This window comes from Chiloscyllium punctatum, chromosome 26 (genome assembly GCF_047496795.1).
Source record: "Chiloscyllium punctatum isolate Juve2018m chromosome 26, sChiPun1.3, whole genome shotgun sequence".
NCBI classification, from domain to species: Eukaryota; Metazoa; Chordata; class Chondrichthyes; order Orectolobiformes; family Hemiscylliidae; genus Chiloscyllium; species Chiloscyllium punctatum.
Window position 1 is genome coordinate 45,318,862 of NC_092764.1, and position 14,427 is coordinate 45,333,288.

General features: G+C 42.7%; 1 protein-coding gene across 5 annotated transcripts in view; it reads left to right on the top strand.

Annotated features, from left to right (window-relative positions):
- The window catches only part of adcy7 (adenylate cyclase 7), a 185,968-nt gene that overhangs the window by 43,275 nt on the left and 128,266 nt on the right, over positions 1–14,427 (top strand). For 3 of the 5 annotated variants that reach the window (XM_072547328.1, XM_072547327.1, XM_072547325.1), the window contains exon 2: positions 9,303–9,361. The exons of 1 other annotated variant lie outside the window; for it this stretch is intronic. The gene's annotated coding sequence lies outside the window, so the exon portion shown is untranslated. Of the gene's footprint in view, positions 1–9,302; positions 9,362–9,416; positions 9,488–14,427 lie in introns of all 5 variants that reach the window. One more of the 5 variants, XM_072547329.1, reaches the window with a different exon arrangement.

Here is a 14,427-nt window from a genome sequence, read left to right on the forward strand (position 1 = left end):
TAGAGAAAATGGTTGTTTAAATATATGGGTTTAGCTACCATGACACATGGCCTCCTGTCTTCTCAACTGCCTAAATACCCTAAAAAGAGTTGTTTTGTTGCTTAGTGCTGGTGCATGCTTAAATAATTTAGATGATGTCTGAACAAATTCATTTCACAGCCATGGGCCCACTGTCCTAATGCTTATGAAAACTATTTGTTTCCATCCACTTGTTAATGGTCTGGCTATTTATTTAATGGTTATGGAATGGGCCCAATTCACACTCCTTCAAGGCAGTTTGTCCCTATGAGGTTTTGCAGACAGGTAGATTCCACTTAATGGTTTTGGAATACAGAAAGTGTAGAGGTGCTGAGGTTCAGCCATCTTTGTCTGTGATTTTGTGTCATTCCTTAAAAATTCCAATTGTTTTCCAGCCAATAAAATGTAAAATCATTTTTCATAAAGCATGGCTTCATAATATACTGTTGCAGGGTTCTTGTGATTTGCAGTGGTGAAGACAATGCAAAAAACATGTGGAATGAGAAAGTCTTAGTGAATTCTTCTCAAAAGAAAGGAATCCTTACAATTCCTACTTGCAAATAGTACTTCAGGCCATGGATGCTTGAGTAAACTCCAATTTCGAATGATTCCCTTTGGATTTGTGCTAATCCATTGTCAGCTTTTGGAACGTGGTATCTTCTTGTCTGGCCCACCGCTGAAATCTGTGAAGTTGCTACATTTTATGGTGTAAGCATAAACTAAAGCAGCCACAAAGGTTTTTTATTCAATTTTGCAGGAGAGTTTTGGATTAAAGGGCATAATCTCCGAATAATAGCAAGGGGGATCTTTTCTCTTGGGACTGAATCTGTGGAATTTTTGATCGCAGAGAGCTATTGGAACTGTATATTCAAGGATCGGATAAATAGTTATTTATTTATTAAGGGAGTCAAGGGTTATGGGGAAAAAGCAGGGATCAAGTTGAGGATTGTCAGATCAGCCATGATTCCATTGAATGACAGACCAGACTTGATGGGCTTAAACAGCCCACTTCTGCTCCTATGTCCAACTGTTGCTGGCACACTTGAATCATGTAAACAACTTCCTAACATTATTAGAAGATCTGCAACCCTTTACAAAGCCCGTGTGATCATCTTTAACAATAGAGGACAACACCCCTTCCAACCTCAATGCTGAAATCTTAATCAAAATTGTATAATCAAAATTTAAGAGTGAAATAGGTGTATAAGAAGCACAGTCCTCTGGGGCTTTCCCTTTCTTGAGTATGTGAGAGAGAGATTAGCCTCTCTCAAAGATGGTGGGAGGCAGTTGTGACTATATGAATAGTTATACATGTCTAGCATTGGCCCTGACAGTATGTTTACAAATTCTTTATAAACTCACTGGGAAGACTGTCAGGACCGGGCGCTTTTCCACTTTCAAGTTGTCTCACTGCCACCTCTATCTCTTGCGCTCTTATTAGAGCACGAAGGAAAGATGCCTGCTCAGCAGACACCCCCAGAAGATCCATGTTCATTTAAAAAAAGACTCTATTTTATCCCGTCTATCTTCATAACATTCATACTGATACAGTTCGGAATAGAACCTCCAGAACGCCGCATTGATCTTTTTAGCATTGCAAGTAAGAGTCCCATTCCCTTCCCTAATAGAAGCAATAGATTGTGAAGCATTCTTTTTCCTGACCAGATATTTACCTGGCCTATCACCATGCTCAAACAACCATGGCTTTGCAAAGGCAAGTTCCTTCCTGGCTGTATGCATAAGCATGGGGTTTAAGGCAGATCGAAGGGCTGTTAGTAGCTGCTGCTTAGTCACTGATGGTCTACTGTAAGATGCCGTCTCAGCTGCCTTCAGTCATGCCCTGAGCAGGAGTTGCTGGTCTCCCTTCTCTCACTTCTGACTGGCCGAGTATGAGAGAAATATCCCTCTTGCACAGGCCTTAGCAGTCTCCCAAAAATATGGACGGATTACTAGCTGTACTCGCGTTGGTGGCCAAAAATGCCTCAAATTCCTGAGAAAAGTACTCCATGAACTTGCTGTCCTTGAGGATGAAGGGATCCATTCGGCAGTACCGTGAGCTCATTGCATTACCCTTCATCTCGACCACTAAAAATACTGTTGCATGATCAGCAATGGCAATATTCCCAATTGAACAAAATACCATCAAATCTAGAAGAGCCGTGCGAGTTCGGAAAATAATCCTTGTATGGCACTTGTGAGGATTGGAAAAGAACGTGAAGTTCCTGCCCATAGGGTGGAGACGTCTCCAAACATCTACAAACCCAGTTCCACACATAAATCACCCAACTGTTTAGATTGTGGAGAAAGCTTTGGGAGACCTTTAGGGATTCTATCCAGCACAGGATCCATAAGGCAATTAAAGATCCCCCCCCCATAAAAATATGCCATGATGCAAAGACCGTCATCTTAGCGTATCAATCAAAAGTTTAAGGGATTGGGCCGGAGGACGACATACATTTAAAAATACCATATTCTTCGCTATGTATTCGGGCCTTAAGGATATCAAACCGACCATATTTATCTTTAACACGATCTATAAATTAAATAGAAGATTCTTCTGGGATGATGAAAAACACTTGATCAAACCCACCCTGCTGTAACTTCAAGTGTTCCTTTATCATTAAGGTGAGTCTTCTGCAACCGGGCATTATCCACCCATCAACATCCATTTTGAGGCTCCAAACACCTTTTTCCTTTAAACTGGCAAATGGATTCCTCTAATATTCCAGGTGCACCATTTAAAAACACTGCTCGCCATGATCCTTTAAAACCACCTTTGACCTGCCAAGAGGAAGAATTTAACTTACACCATGCTGGGCATATTCAGAAGAAGGCTTGTGGAGTCTATTTAGCAAAAACACAAAACACTAAGCTAATTGCAAAACACAAAAGGCACTTAATGGGGGACTCTACCCCTGCCCATAGAGGATGCTTACACCTCCCACATGCACCTCCATTCCCCTCTCCAGCTTGAGACCAAAGCAATCGAAGGAAACAGACAAAATAATGAACACTCTACCCACTCCCAACTATATATCAATACCAACCTAATCAGACAAAAAGAAACACCAATAGCAGCAGGTTTAAGAAAAGGATAACTTTACAAGTAACCTAGCAAGAGAGAAAAAAAACAAACATTATTGTTCAGGATATAAATCCATCCAAATTATTATTTTAAAGTGTCCAAGAAGTTTTTCACTTGTTCTAAAGACTCAAATGACTGCACCGTCTCTTTGTGAGTAATATGAAGCACTGCTGGGTATCTCATTAAATATTGAATATCAAGGTCCACTAATTTTTTCTTGACCTCATCAAATGATTTCTTGTTACGGATCACCGCCACAGAAAAGTCCTGGAAAACAATTCTTAGTTCCCTGATAGGTCAGGGCCTGTGAATCTTTCCCCATCCTTCTGGAAGATTCCAGGACTCTTTGCTTGTCCCTGTAGCATTGAAATCATACCAGGGCTGGGCAGGGGCAATTGATCCAGTCTGGATTGGTGCACCTCAACCTAGTGAGCTCTGTCAACTTTCACTTGGTCCACTTTGGCATCCCAGCCAAGAAACTGTAACAGTCTTCAAAAAAGCTTGCTAGCTGCTCACCTTCCACTCCCTCCAGCAGCCCCAACAACCTGCATATTTTTTCCTCCTACCTCAATTTTCCAGATCATCAACCTGTTCAGTTAAGGCCCCGACCTATTTTCGAGGGCTTGGATCTGCTCCGCCGAGGACTCAACCTCTATCTCCAAAGCTGCGGTCTGCCGCTCAACCACTTCACCTTGCTTCCCAAGCCCTTCCAACTCCTTCTCATGCTTTTGTAACATGACTAAAATCAGCTCCAGCTGAGTAAGATTGTCTTCCATCAGCTCCTTGATCATCCCTCAGATCGCCATGACTACTTCTGTGATGTTCTGCTGTGCAGGTACCTCTTTCTTGGCTGTTGAGGGAGTTACAGCTGCAGCTGCATCCGCAGTCATGAGCCCACCTGATGCCTTTGGCGAGTGTCCCATGTGTTGGGGCTTGGCTCTAAGCGTTCCTTTCATCACTCCTGCTCGCTCAAAAAGCATTTATAGTAGAACCTCGACTATCCAGACATCAACCATCTGAATCCTGGACTGTCCGAGCAAGCTCCCAAGGTCCTGCAAAAAAAGCACTAGGCAACCCAGCATTCAGTTATCAGTTAACCGGCATTATGACGTGAGTTGCTGGATAATCAAGAGGTGAGTTGCCAGATAGTTGAGAGATACTCCGACAACTGGCATTCACGGATTACTGTTTGTATCCGTCTTGCTCAGACAATTGAGACACCATGAAAATGGATTTAAACGGTTTCACAATTGTTTAACATCCATTTTCTCCAAAAAAAAGGTGAGGTTGGGGTGGGTTGGGGAGTGTAAAAATATCCCTACTGCTGGGCTGGGATGCCACCATCTCGGATCCCCTGAAATGCAAGTTTGGGCATTGCATTACATTGCTTGTTAATATATGGGCCTGTTATAGAAAAATTCACAAACTCATGTTTTTGAAAAAAAAACATGGGTGCAGCAGCAAATGACACAACTGACTTTTATATTTCTGCCTCCTGCCGCCCAACTGGTAGTTTAGCCTGCCTTCTTCTGGTTTACTTTGATGTTCCTTTTCTTGTAATGTAAATTCAGAAACTATATCAACAAAGTCCAGTAAGTGTTGGGAAAGTATCCGAGATGGATAAGAGTCAGCCAGCAGCTGGTCTGTCAAAATTTGTTGATGGAAAGAAGCTGTTTTTTTTCCCGGACTCTGTTCATATATAAAATCTATGAAAAAGGATTTATTTATTCCAGTTGCATAGATTGTTCTTTCTTGCAAACAGCAGCCAAATTCCAGATTGAGCGCCTTTTTATAACTAGTCAACTGTTTAGGATTAATGTGACTTAGAGTTGTGAATATTATCTACCTTCCAAACTGACCGGCAAAGGTGAGATTTCTTTTTCAATTTGCAGCAGTAAATCAAATGGTTGTGGTACTGTACTAACTTGTGGTGCAAAAGTTGAAGGGAATTCAAGTGAAGATTGTATAACGTTCAGGTTCCATGTTTGCTTGCTAAATATGCTGTTGTAACGATGGTGGTTTGGAACTTCGTTTTTCAAAATAAAGAAGGATTATGTGGTGTAAATTTAATGCTTTCCTCAGGTTCCGATTGTAAATAAGTAGGATTCAGCATAAGCACCTATTTTTAACACTTTTGCTCACTGCTTTAAAAACTATTTTTTGACCATTATGATGATGGTTTCTTCAGTAACCAGCTTCACATTAAGCTAACCAGAAATATAGATGTGGGTGTGGTTCTGAAATGCTGTGCAATTGGTGAGAAAGATAACCTTCATTAACCCATATTTCAGACTTGTTCAGTAGTTTTTGGGATCCAGTGGGTAAAAGCAAAGCTAGCAATTATATTTAACTTAAGTACTTGAGGTCAGAGGCAGTTTATGAGGAAGCTAATCTTAATTTTACAGTGAGCATCAGCGTAATCTTAAATTGGTAGTCATCTGCTGACTGAGGAGCTGTAATTGGTGACAGTTTGTTGATGTAAATGCACTATTAATGGAATAAATTATCGAACAGTTAATTACTGACAATAAGTCTGCAACAAAGCTAGGTGAAATGCAGGAATTTCCAAGGGAGAAGCATTCGATCAGTTTTGAGAAAGTTAACTATCATTAGGTTATGAAAATTCATTAAAAGTGCATTCTTGCTTGTGTTTTGAAAGAAAGCAAAATCAAGTTAGAAAAGTTGTTGCAATGCCTGAAGTTGTCATTTTTTTTGTTTTGAGCTTAAAGGGACATTTCCGTGCCAGAGTTCTGCAGTAAGTTCCCACGTAATATTTAGCCATTTTTACATGTTTTGTTTCAGTGTATTTCAGTTAATGGGTATGGGGTGGGATGGTGAGGGGCTGCATTTTCATTTAGAGTTGCACGATTCCATTTGATGCCATCTCTTGCTGGTATGATGTCAGGCTGTATGATCTGTTTGGTGTCATTTTGTTGCAGCTTTTGCTGTGCCCCTTCTACTCCTTGAACCTTCCTCTCACTGATGTTTCTTACTCCCACTCCCACTTCCCCAGGTGCAATTTTCCCAGCCCCTGAATAAAGTATTTTGCATTTCAGTGCTGCAATTTGGAGCACCTTGTATTTGAATGCTGCTGCTGTCCTACAGTGACAGGCACCCAGCTCATGGATTGGACCGGCGTGCACCTCAGCACTCATAGATTCGGTTAGATTAGATTAGATTCCCGACAGTGTGGAAACAGGCCCAACAAGCTCACATCGACCCACCGAAGAGTATCCCACCTAGACCCATTCCTCGACACCTATTACTACATTCCCCTAACTAATACACCGAGCCTACACATCCCTGAACTCTATGGGAAGATTAGCATGGTCAATTCACCTGACTTCCTGCATATCTTTGGACTGTGGGAGGAAACCCATGCAGACACATGGAGAATTTGTAAACTCCACACAGGCAGCTGGCCAAGGCCAGAATTGAACCAGTGTCCTTGGTGCTGTGAGGCAGCAATGCTAACCTCTGAGCCACCGTGCCTCCATGACTTGCTCCCTTAGCATTCACTGTGTGCCCATTTCAGCGCATCTCTGCCCTGTCTTGCTTCTTTGTGTTTGTCTCCTCACCTTAAAGGATCATAGTCCTTCTGTCTTGCCTTGCTGTTTAGCACTGGTGCAAAGCCAGGCAGCTTGATATGGTTGCTAGTAGTCATCAGTCAAAGGGATAGAAATGTTACTGCATGGCACTGTGTGACTTCAATCTGATATCTGCAACAAATGACAAATACACAGCATGTACTTCAATTTAATGAACTTGTCTCAAGGCTTAAAGGGGGAGAAGTCCTCCAGCCAAGTTGAGGGAGAGAGCTCTAGCTAAGCAATCTGGCACAGTAGGTTAAAGACAGCACTGGCTGTTGGTTCAGGCGCATGAACATTGTCAGACCAGGGAATGGGCCACAGTCAGTCCTGCGGGTCCGTGCAGTCAGTCGGGGAGTTGAGTCAAAGAGCTGCACAGAGGTCACTCCGATTTGGTTATGCATCAGTCAGGCTGTCCACCTAAATTGGTCAGGGTGTGGACCACTGTCAGTCCTGGGTGTCAGCTTAATGAAAGTCAGGGTAGGAGGGGTGTGATATTCAGGGGCCAAGGTCAGGAAGTTGGGGAAATTGTTTTTGGGGATTGGAGTCAGCGAGCTGGGAAGAAGACTGGACAATAAATTGTGAAGGGGCAAAACTCATTGGAGCATTTGAAGGCCAGGATTACCACGGGAATGATGTTCATCAACAGTCACAAGCACCCTGGCTTGGACAAAAGGACAGTGCAGCACAATGATTGGAAGAGTAAGGTGGTATGCTAAACTGGGCACTGGTATTGCTGCTAATTTACCTAGAGATTTGCCATTGTGTTTACTTTCAGAGAGGTAAAATCTAAGTTTTTCAAGTAGACTTCTGAGAATATGTATCTGATTTAAATCCCATCTACAAACTTGATGAAATTGTAACTGTGACAGACAGAGTGGCGATTAATAGGTTTTCCTTCCATGCCACTCATTACACTGCAAGTTGGAAGTGTCCTTTTCGATATAGAGAGGAAATCAACAGTAGTGGGAATTGTAGCGAAGAGAGGAGCAGGCAAAATCACACCAATAACTGATCTCTGAAATTAGTTCCCACCTTCCTGGTGTTGGTCTCAACATTTGCATTGCCTCCTATTCCTTTTACATCAGTGGGAGAACCTTCATCTTTGTCTGAAGGGGGAAATCAAATAGACTAACAAGAAGTTAGGCAATGTTAAGTTTGAAATCTGGCTGAATTTCCTGGGCCCATGAAGAGAATGCAGTGTATTTCTGCAGCATTTCTCCCCCTTTTGACAATGAGAAAGATTGAGAAGACAGAGGCAGTGTAGCTGTCACTGATCACCAGAACGTTCTTGGTTTGAGGGTGGTGCGGTGAGAGCCAATTTGCTTTTATTAAAACTATTTTCTCATTGAATACCTTTCAGTTGGTGAGATCCTCACCTGTGAATCCAGACGTTGGGTTCAAGTCTGAACACAACTTTCAAACAGTGATACCCTTAAAGCATTGCATTGTTGGCAGTGTTGTAGTACCCCTCCTTATTGGTGATAATTAATGTAGAAAAGCAGACTAAGGGAGTGACATCATGCCAAGTAAACAATGATAGAGGGGTTCAAAAGCTTGATTAAAAGAGTTGCACGTGAACGTATGAATTCAGAGTCGGCCATTCAGCCTCTCGAACCTGCTTCACCATTTGACAAAAATATTGTTGATCTGATTGTGGCCTTGACTTCACGTTCCTACCACCCCCTATATCCTTTGACTCCCTTGTTAGTCAGCCTCTGCTTTTAACATGTTCAATGGTGTTGCCTCCACCAAAGACTCTCAGCCCCTTGAAATGGAGATTAAAAAAACGTTTCATCTCCGTTTGAAGTGAGAGATCCCTTATTTTTAAACTTAGTTTCCTGGTGCTAGTCTCTTCACAAGGGGAACTGTGCTTTCAGCATTCATCCTGAAAGGCCCTCTTTGGATCTTATACATTTTAGGAAGTCACTTCTCATTCTTGTAAACTCCATTGGACATAGGCCTGATCTGTCCATGCTTTCCTCAAAAGATCAGTGGACAGACAGGCAGCTGGAAGAACACAGCAAGCCAGGCATCATCAGGAGATGCAGATACTGACTTTTTGGGTAACCCCCTTCTTCAGGGTGAGGGTGACTGTCGTTTGGGGAATACAGAGGCAGCATGAATCTTTCTGTTCTCTATCTGTTTTAGAATTCTGTAATCTAGTCCAAACTTTAATAAAGGCGAAAGTGAGGACTGTAGATTGCTGAGATTAGAGTGTGTGGTGCTGGAAAAGCACAGCAGGTCAGGCAGCATTTGAGGAGCAGGAGAATCGATGTTTCCAGCAAGAGAAAGTTTAACAAAGCTGACTGTGGGACTGTTATCAGTCAATCACCTGCCCGAATAGAGTCTTAATAGGTATTAATGGCTATTCAAAATTAACTAGAGTAGGTCATCTCAGCTCTATTTAGGAAAGGGTCTGTTGCAACTGCATGATTAGTCACCTTCACATGGTCGGGAAGGAGAGATCACATACAGAGGGACAGACACAGCCTGAGTGAGTATACAGTTTTAGGGAATTTGGAGACAATGTGGGAATTCAATGCAGAAGGGAAGAGTTGTTTTGTGCTCACATTTTCTTTGGCTCATAGTTTGTAACTTTTTTTGAACAGGTTAAATTGAAACCCAGGATCAGGGGCCGAGCACAAAAGAATGACATCACAAGAAAACTGTAAGTTCATTGGTGATAGTTACTAATTGTACTGTCTATTATCGGTTACTTTCAGATTGAAGATTAATAGGGGAAATATTTACAGGCTACAAACTAAAAGACCAGTACAAGTTTTTAAAAATCAAGGTAAGAACTGAGTAAACAAAATAGAAGGCCAGACAATGTGTTGTACCTGCGCTATTTGGGAGCTGGTGGATCCCATTTGTGTTTCATAGTGACCACATAGAGTCATAGAATCACGACAGTCAATCCATAAAGTCCACACCGATCCTCTGAAGACCATCCCACAATGAGCCACCCCCCATCTGTGTAACCCTGCACTTCTCAAGGCTAATCCACCTAGCCTATAGATCCCTGGACACTATGGGCAATTTAGTGTGGCCAAACCACCTAACCTGCCCATCTTTGGACTGTGGGAGGAGACCAGAGCACCCGAGGAAACCCATATAGATGTTGTGGTTCTGTTCGCCGAGCTGGGAATTTGTCTTGCAAACGTTTCGTCCCCTGTCTAGGTGACATCCTCAGTGCTTGGGAGCCTCCTGTGAAGCGTTTCTGTGCTGTTTCCTCCGGCATTTATAGTGGCCTGTCTCTGCTGCTTCCGGTTGTCAGAGACAGCGGCAGAGACAGGCCACTATAAATGCCGGAGGAAACAGCACAGAAGCGCTTCACAGGAGGCTCCCAAGCACTGAGGATGTCACCTAGACAGGGGACGAAACGTTTGCAAGACAAATTGCCAGCTCGGCGAACAGAACCACAACAACGAGCACCCGAGCTACAAATCTTCTCCCAAACTTTGAAAACCCATATAGAAACTGGGAGAACAAGGCTTGAATTGAGCCTGGATTCCTGGCACAGTGAGGCAGCAGTGCTAACCAATGAGCCACTGTGTCATCCATCTGTTGCAAGTGTTCAATGTTTTAGGAACTCTGGCTCAGAGTTGATGAGTTGAAGGCTGAGCTTCGAGTATGTGACACATTGGAGAGGGGAGAGTTACCTGGTTGCTGTGTTTCAGGCTGAGGTAGTTACACCCTTTAGATTAACTAACTGCCTTAAATTCAGTCAGTCATCAGGGACAGGATGGTGTGACTACTAGCAAGGCAGGTAGAAGGATCCAGGTGGTCAGTCCTTGAGCTTGTCTTCAACAGGCTTGAGATCCTTGCTCCCTGTGTGGATAAGAGCGTGGGCTTTAGGGAAGATGAGAAAACTGACCATAGCACTGTGGTACAGGGAACTGGTGACTAGTGGAATTCCGTAGGGGTCCGTGTTGGGACCACAACTGTTCACGTTATAAAGACCTGGACAAAGGAACTGAAGGCATTGATGCTAAGTTTGCAGATGACGCAAGTATAAATGCAGAGATAAGTAATGTTGAGGAAACAAGGAGGCTGCTGAAGCACTTGGCTGAAAAATGTGTTGCTGGAAAAGCGCAGCAGGTCAGGCAGCATCCAAGGAGCAGGAGAATTGACTTTTCGGGCATAAGGCCTTCTTCAGGAAGCACTTGGACAGGCTAGTAGAGTAGGCAAAGAAGTGGCAGATGGAGAACAATGTGGGAAAGTGTGAGGTTATGCATTTCTGTAGAAAGAAAATAAGTGTAAACTATTTCTAAACTTGTAACGGCTTCAGAAATATGAAGCACAAGTGACTTGGAAGTCCATGTTCAGGATTCTATTAAGGTTAAAATGCAGGTTCTATTGGCAGTTAGGAAGGCAAATGCAATGTTGGCATTTATTTCAAGAGGGCTAGAAAGCCAAAGCAGAGATGTTCTGTTGAAGCTGTATAAGACTAAGGTCAGACCACATTTGGAATATTGTGAGCATTTTTGGGCTCTATATCTAAAAACAGATGTGCTTAAAGGATTGAAGTGGGTCCAGAGGAGGTTTACAAGAATGATCTTGGGAGTGAAGGGCTTGTCATATGAGGAGTGTTTGTATTCAATGGAGTTTAGAAGGTTGAGGGAAGGTATGAATGAAATTTACAGAATACTGTGAACCCTGGATAGAGTGGACATGGAGAAGATGTTTCTATTAGTAGGAGAGACTGGGACCCTAGGGCGCAGCCTCAGAGTGAAAGAATAACCCTTTAGAAGTGAGATGAGGAGGATTTTTTTCAGCCAGAGAGTGGTGAATCTGTGGAACCCATTGCCACAAAGGGCTGTGGAGGCCAAGTCATTGAGTGTGTTTAAGACTGAAATAGATTCTTGATTAGAAAGGGGGTCAGGGGTCACAGGGAGAAGGCAGAATGGTGGAGCAGATGTCTGACCAAATGGCATAACTCTGAAGCATGAAGAAGTGGATGGGATTAAGGTGTAAATTCAGAGTTTAGTTCTCAGTGGCTTAAGGTACGAATGACAGATAGAATGAGTAGGCTGGACTTAGAGATGTTGGAGAGATAGGAGCTAATGTAAATCGGTGAGGATAATGGTGATGAGTGATCGGACTTGGAACTTGGTGCAGGCTTGGTTATTGGCAAGGTTTTGGCTGAACTGGAAGTTTATAAAGGATGGGATGTTGGTCAGGACACCACTGGAATAGACAACTGTGGAAGTAACAAAGACATTAAAAAAGACTTCAGCTAATGTGCTGAGATGCACATGGATGTTATGGAGATAGAAGTACGTAGTTTTTCTATTCGGAGTGAATTTAAACGGCCTGAGTTGTAGCAACCGGAGAGTTTGAACTGATGAATGCTCATAGCTAAAGGCAATGTGTTTTACCCTCTCAATGGAAGAAACCATGGCCCAAGAAAGGCTGGATGTCAGAGTGTCCATCCAAAAACAGAGGTAGGGAAAGGGGTCGAGGTAGTTGGAGTGATCCTCCTAAATCGTGTCTGATCTCATGTCTTCAGATGATGTTTCCAAAATGCAACATTTAGAGGAGGATGGGATCCGAGATTTCTTTTTGGCTGACCCCCGAAGGGAATAGTGCTGGGATAGGAAGATAAACGTTGCTGGAGATATTTAGATCCTGACGGTTAACTGAGCAAGGACAATCTCCCTGAGGGGAGGTGTTGGACAAGAAAGCTTTTGAAATACCTGATCAAACCTGTAGAAAGGTCAACCATGTACCCTGTTCAAAATGCTGAAGGATGTAATCTGTGATGTTTGCCAACACAATGTTGCTGTTTTGCTGGGAACTTAACCTTTGAGATGCAGCTGCAATGCAATCCATGGGCGCTTGTTTTTATGTCAGATGACTGTTAAAGTTTTCATGGCACCGTTCAAAGATATTAGGGGAGATTTCCACTCTGGTCAACTTCTCCAAGCTACCAACAAAGTGAATTTTGTAGTCATTCAGTTTATTTATTGGATTGTGAGACTACGTCACTGTGCATCAGACATTTCCTCATGTTATGAGTCACTGCTGCTTACTCATAATGCATGATAAAACATCTGTCAAATCTTCAGAGCATCTGTACGGCTGTTATTTGCTTGTTTCATTTAGGCCCAGAGGAGATGAAGTACAGAACCATAGGTTACAGCATGGAAAGAGGCCATTCAGCCCATTGTGTCTCTAACCTTGCAAGCTAGTGTTTCAGTTGCAGATCCAAGTTGCTTTTACAAGAGTTGAGCCTTTTCAACTCAACCACAAAACTGAGCAGCCAATTCCAGAGACCCATCACTCTGAATGACAAGCATTTTTCTCATGTCTATTCTATCCAAGACCCTCATTTTATACACCTTAAATAAGCTACCACCTCTGGTCTCCTCTATCTAAGGAAGATAACCCCAGCTTGTCCAATTTTTCCTCGTACCTGCAACTTTCAAGCCCTGGCAACATTCTCTTCAAGCTCCTCTGTATTTTGTCTAGAGCATATATATCCTTCCTGTAATGTGACCAGAACTGTGCATAAAAGTCCAACTGTGGTCTAACCAATGTCTTCTGATGTTCCAGCATTAGATCCCTGCTTTAGTACTTGATATTGCATCCAATGAAAGAAAGCATCTTATTTGCTATTTTTTCAGCCATGTGCTGCCACATTCGTGGATCTGTGGGTATGGATTCCAATGTGCTTCACTTCCTTTACCCCTGTCAATATTCTTATATTTATTATGTAATTCTTTTTTCCTTTGTTTGTCCTCACCAAATACGTAACCTCTCATTTCTCTGGACTGAATTCTATTGGCCACTTTTCTGTCCATTCAAGCAGACCATAGATCTCTTCCTGCATCATAGAATCCCTACAGTGTGGAAACAGGCCCTTTGGCCCTACAAGTCTACACTGACCCTCTGAAGAGTAACCCACCCAGACCCATTCCCCCTACCCTATTATCCTATATTTACCCCTGACCAATGCATCTAACCTATACAACCTGAACACTATGGGCAATTTAGCACAGCCAATTCACCTAACCTGCACATTTTTGGATTGTGGGAGGTAACCGGAACACCCAAAGGAAACCCACACAGACACTGGGAGAATGTGCAAACTCCACACGAGTATCCTCTTCACTATCTGATACCTGGTCAATTTTGGTGTTGTCTACAATTTTTCCAATCATTCCTCTCATACCTGAATAAATCCTCAATATTCATATAAGTGGATGCTGCGCGAAAGGTATAGTTCCACAGGCTGGGTCTTTGCTCTTAAAGTTCTGTAGTCAATGTTGATTTTTGTGTCACAATTTTCTTGTTCTGACTGCTTTTGCATTATGTTTCTATTGTTGAAAAATGGGGATTGGTGAAACACCTCAGAGTTTTGCTGAGAATATTTTAAAGCTGCAGTTCATCTGTTGTCTGTGACTATTTCCTCAAAGAAAGCTCTATACGTGCTGCTTTGAGATAATCGTGTGTATTCCTGCTAAAGTTTCTAAGTGAGGTGGAAGTTTAGGGGGAGGTATGCTAGACAGCTGAGTTTGTATCTCGAGACGTTGATATGGACTACCCCTTACACTGAATGCTGTGGTCTGGGCATGTTAATTAGAACCATTATGCGTGGTCCATCATTTTGTGGAGATGGTGATGTTGTAGTAATGTTACTGCATGAGTATTCAGAGGTTATGTCTCTGCAGCTTTGCAGACACAGGTACTAGTCCCATCATAGTAGCTGGTGGAAAATGAAGTCATTTA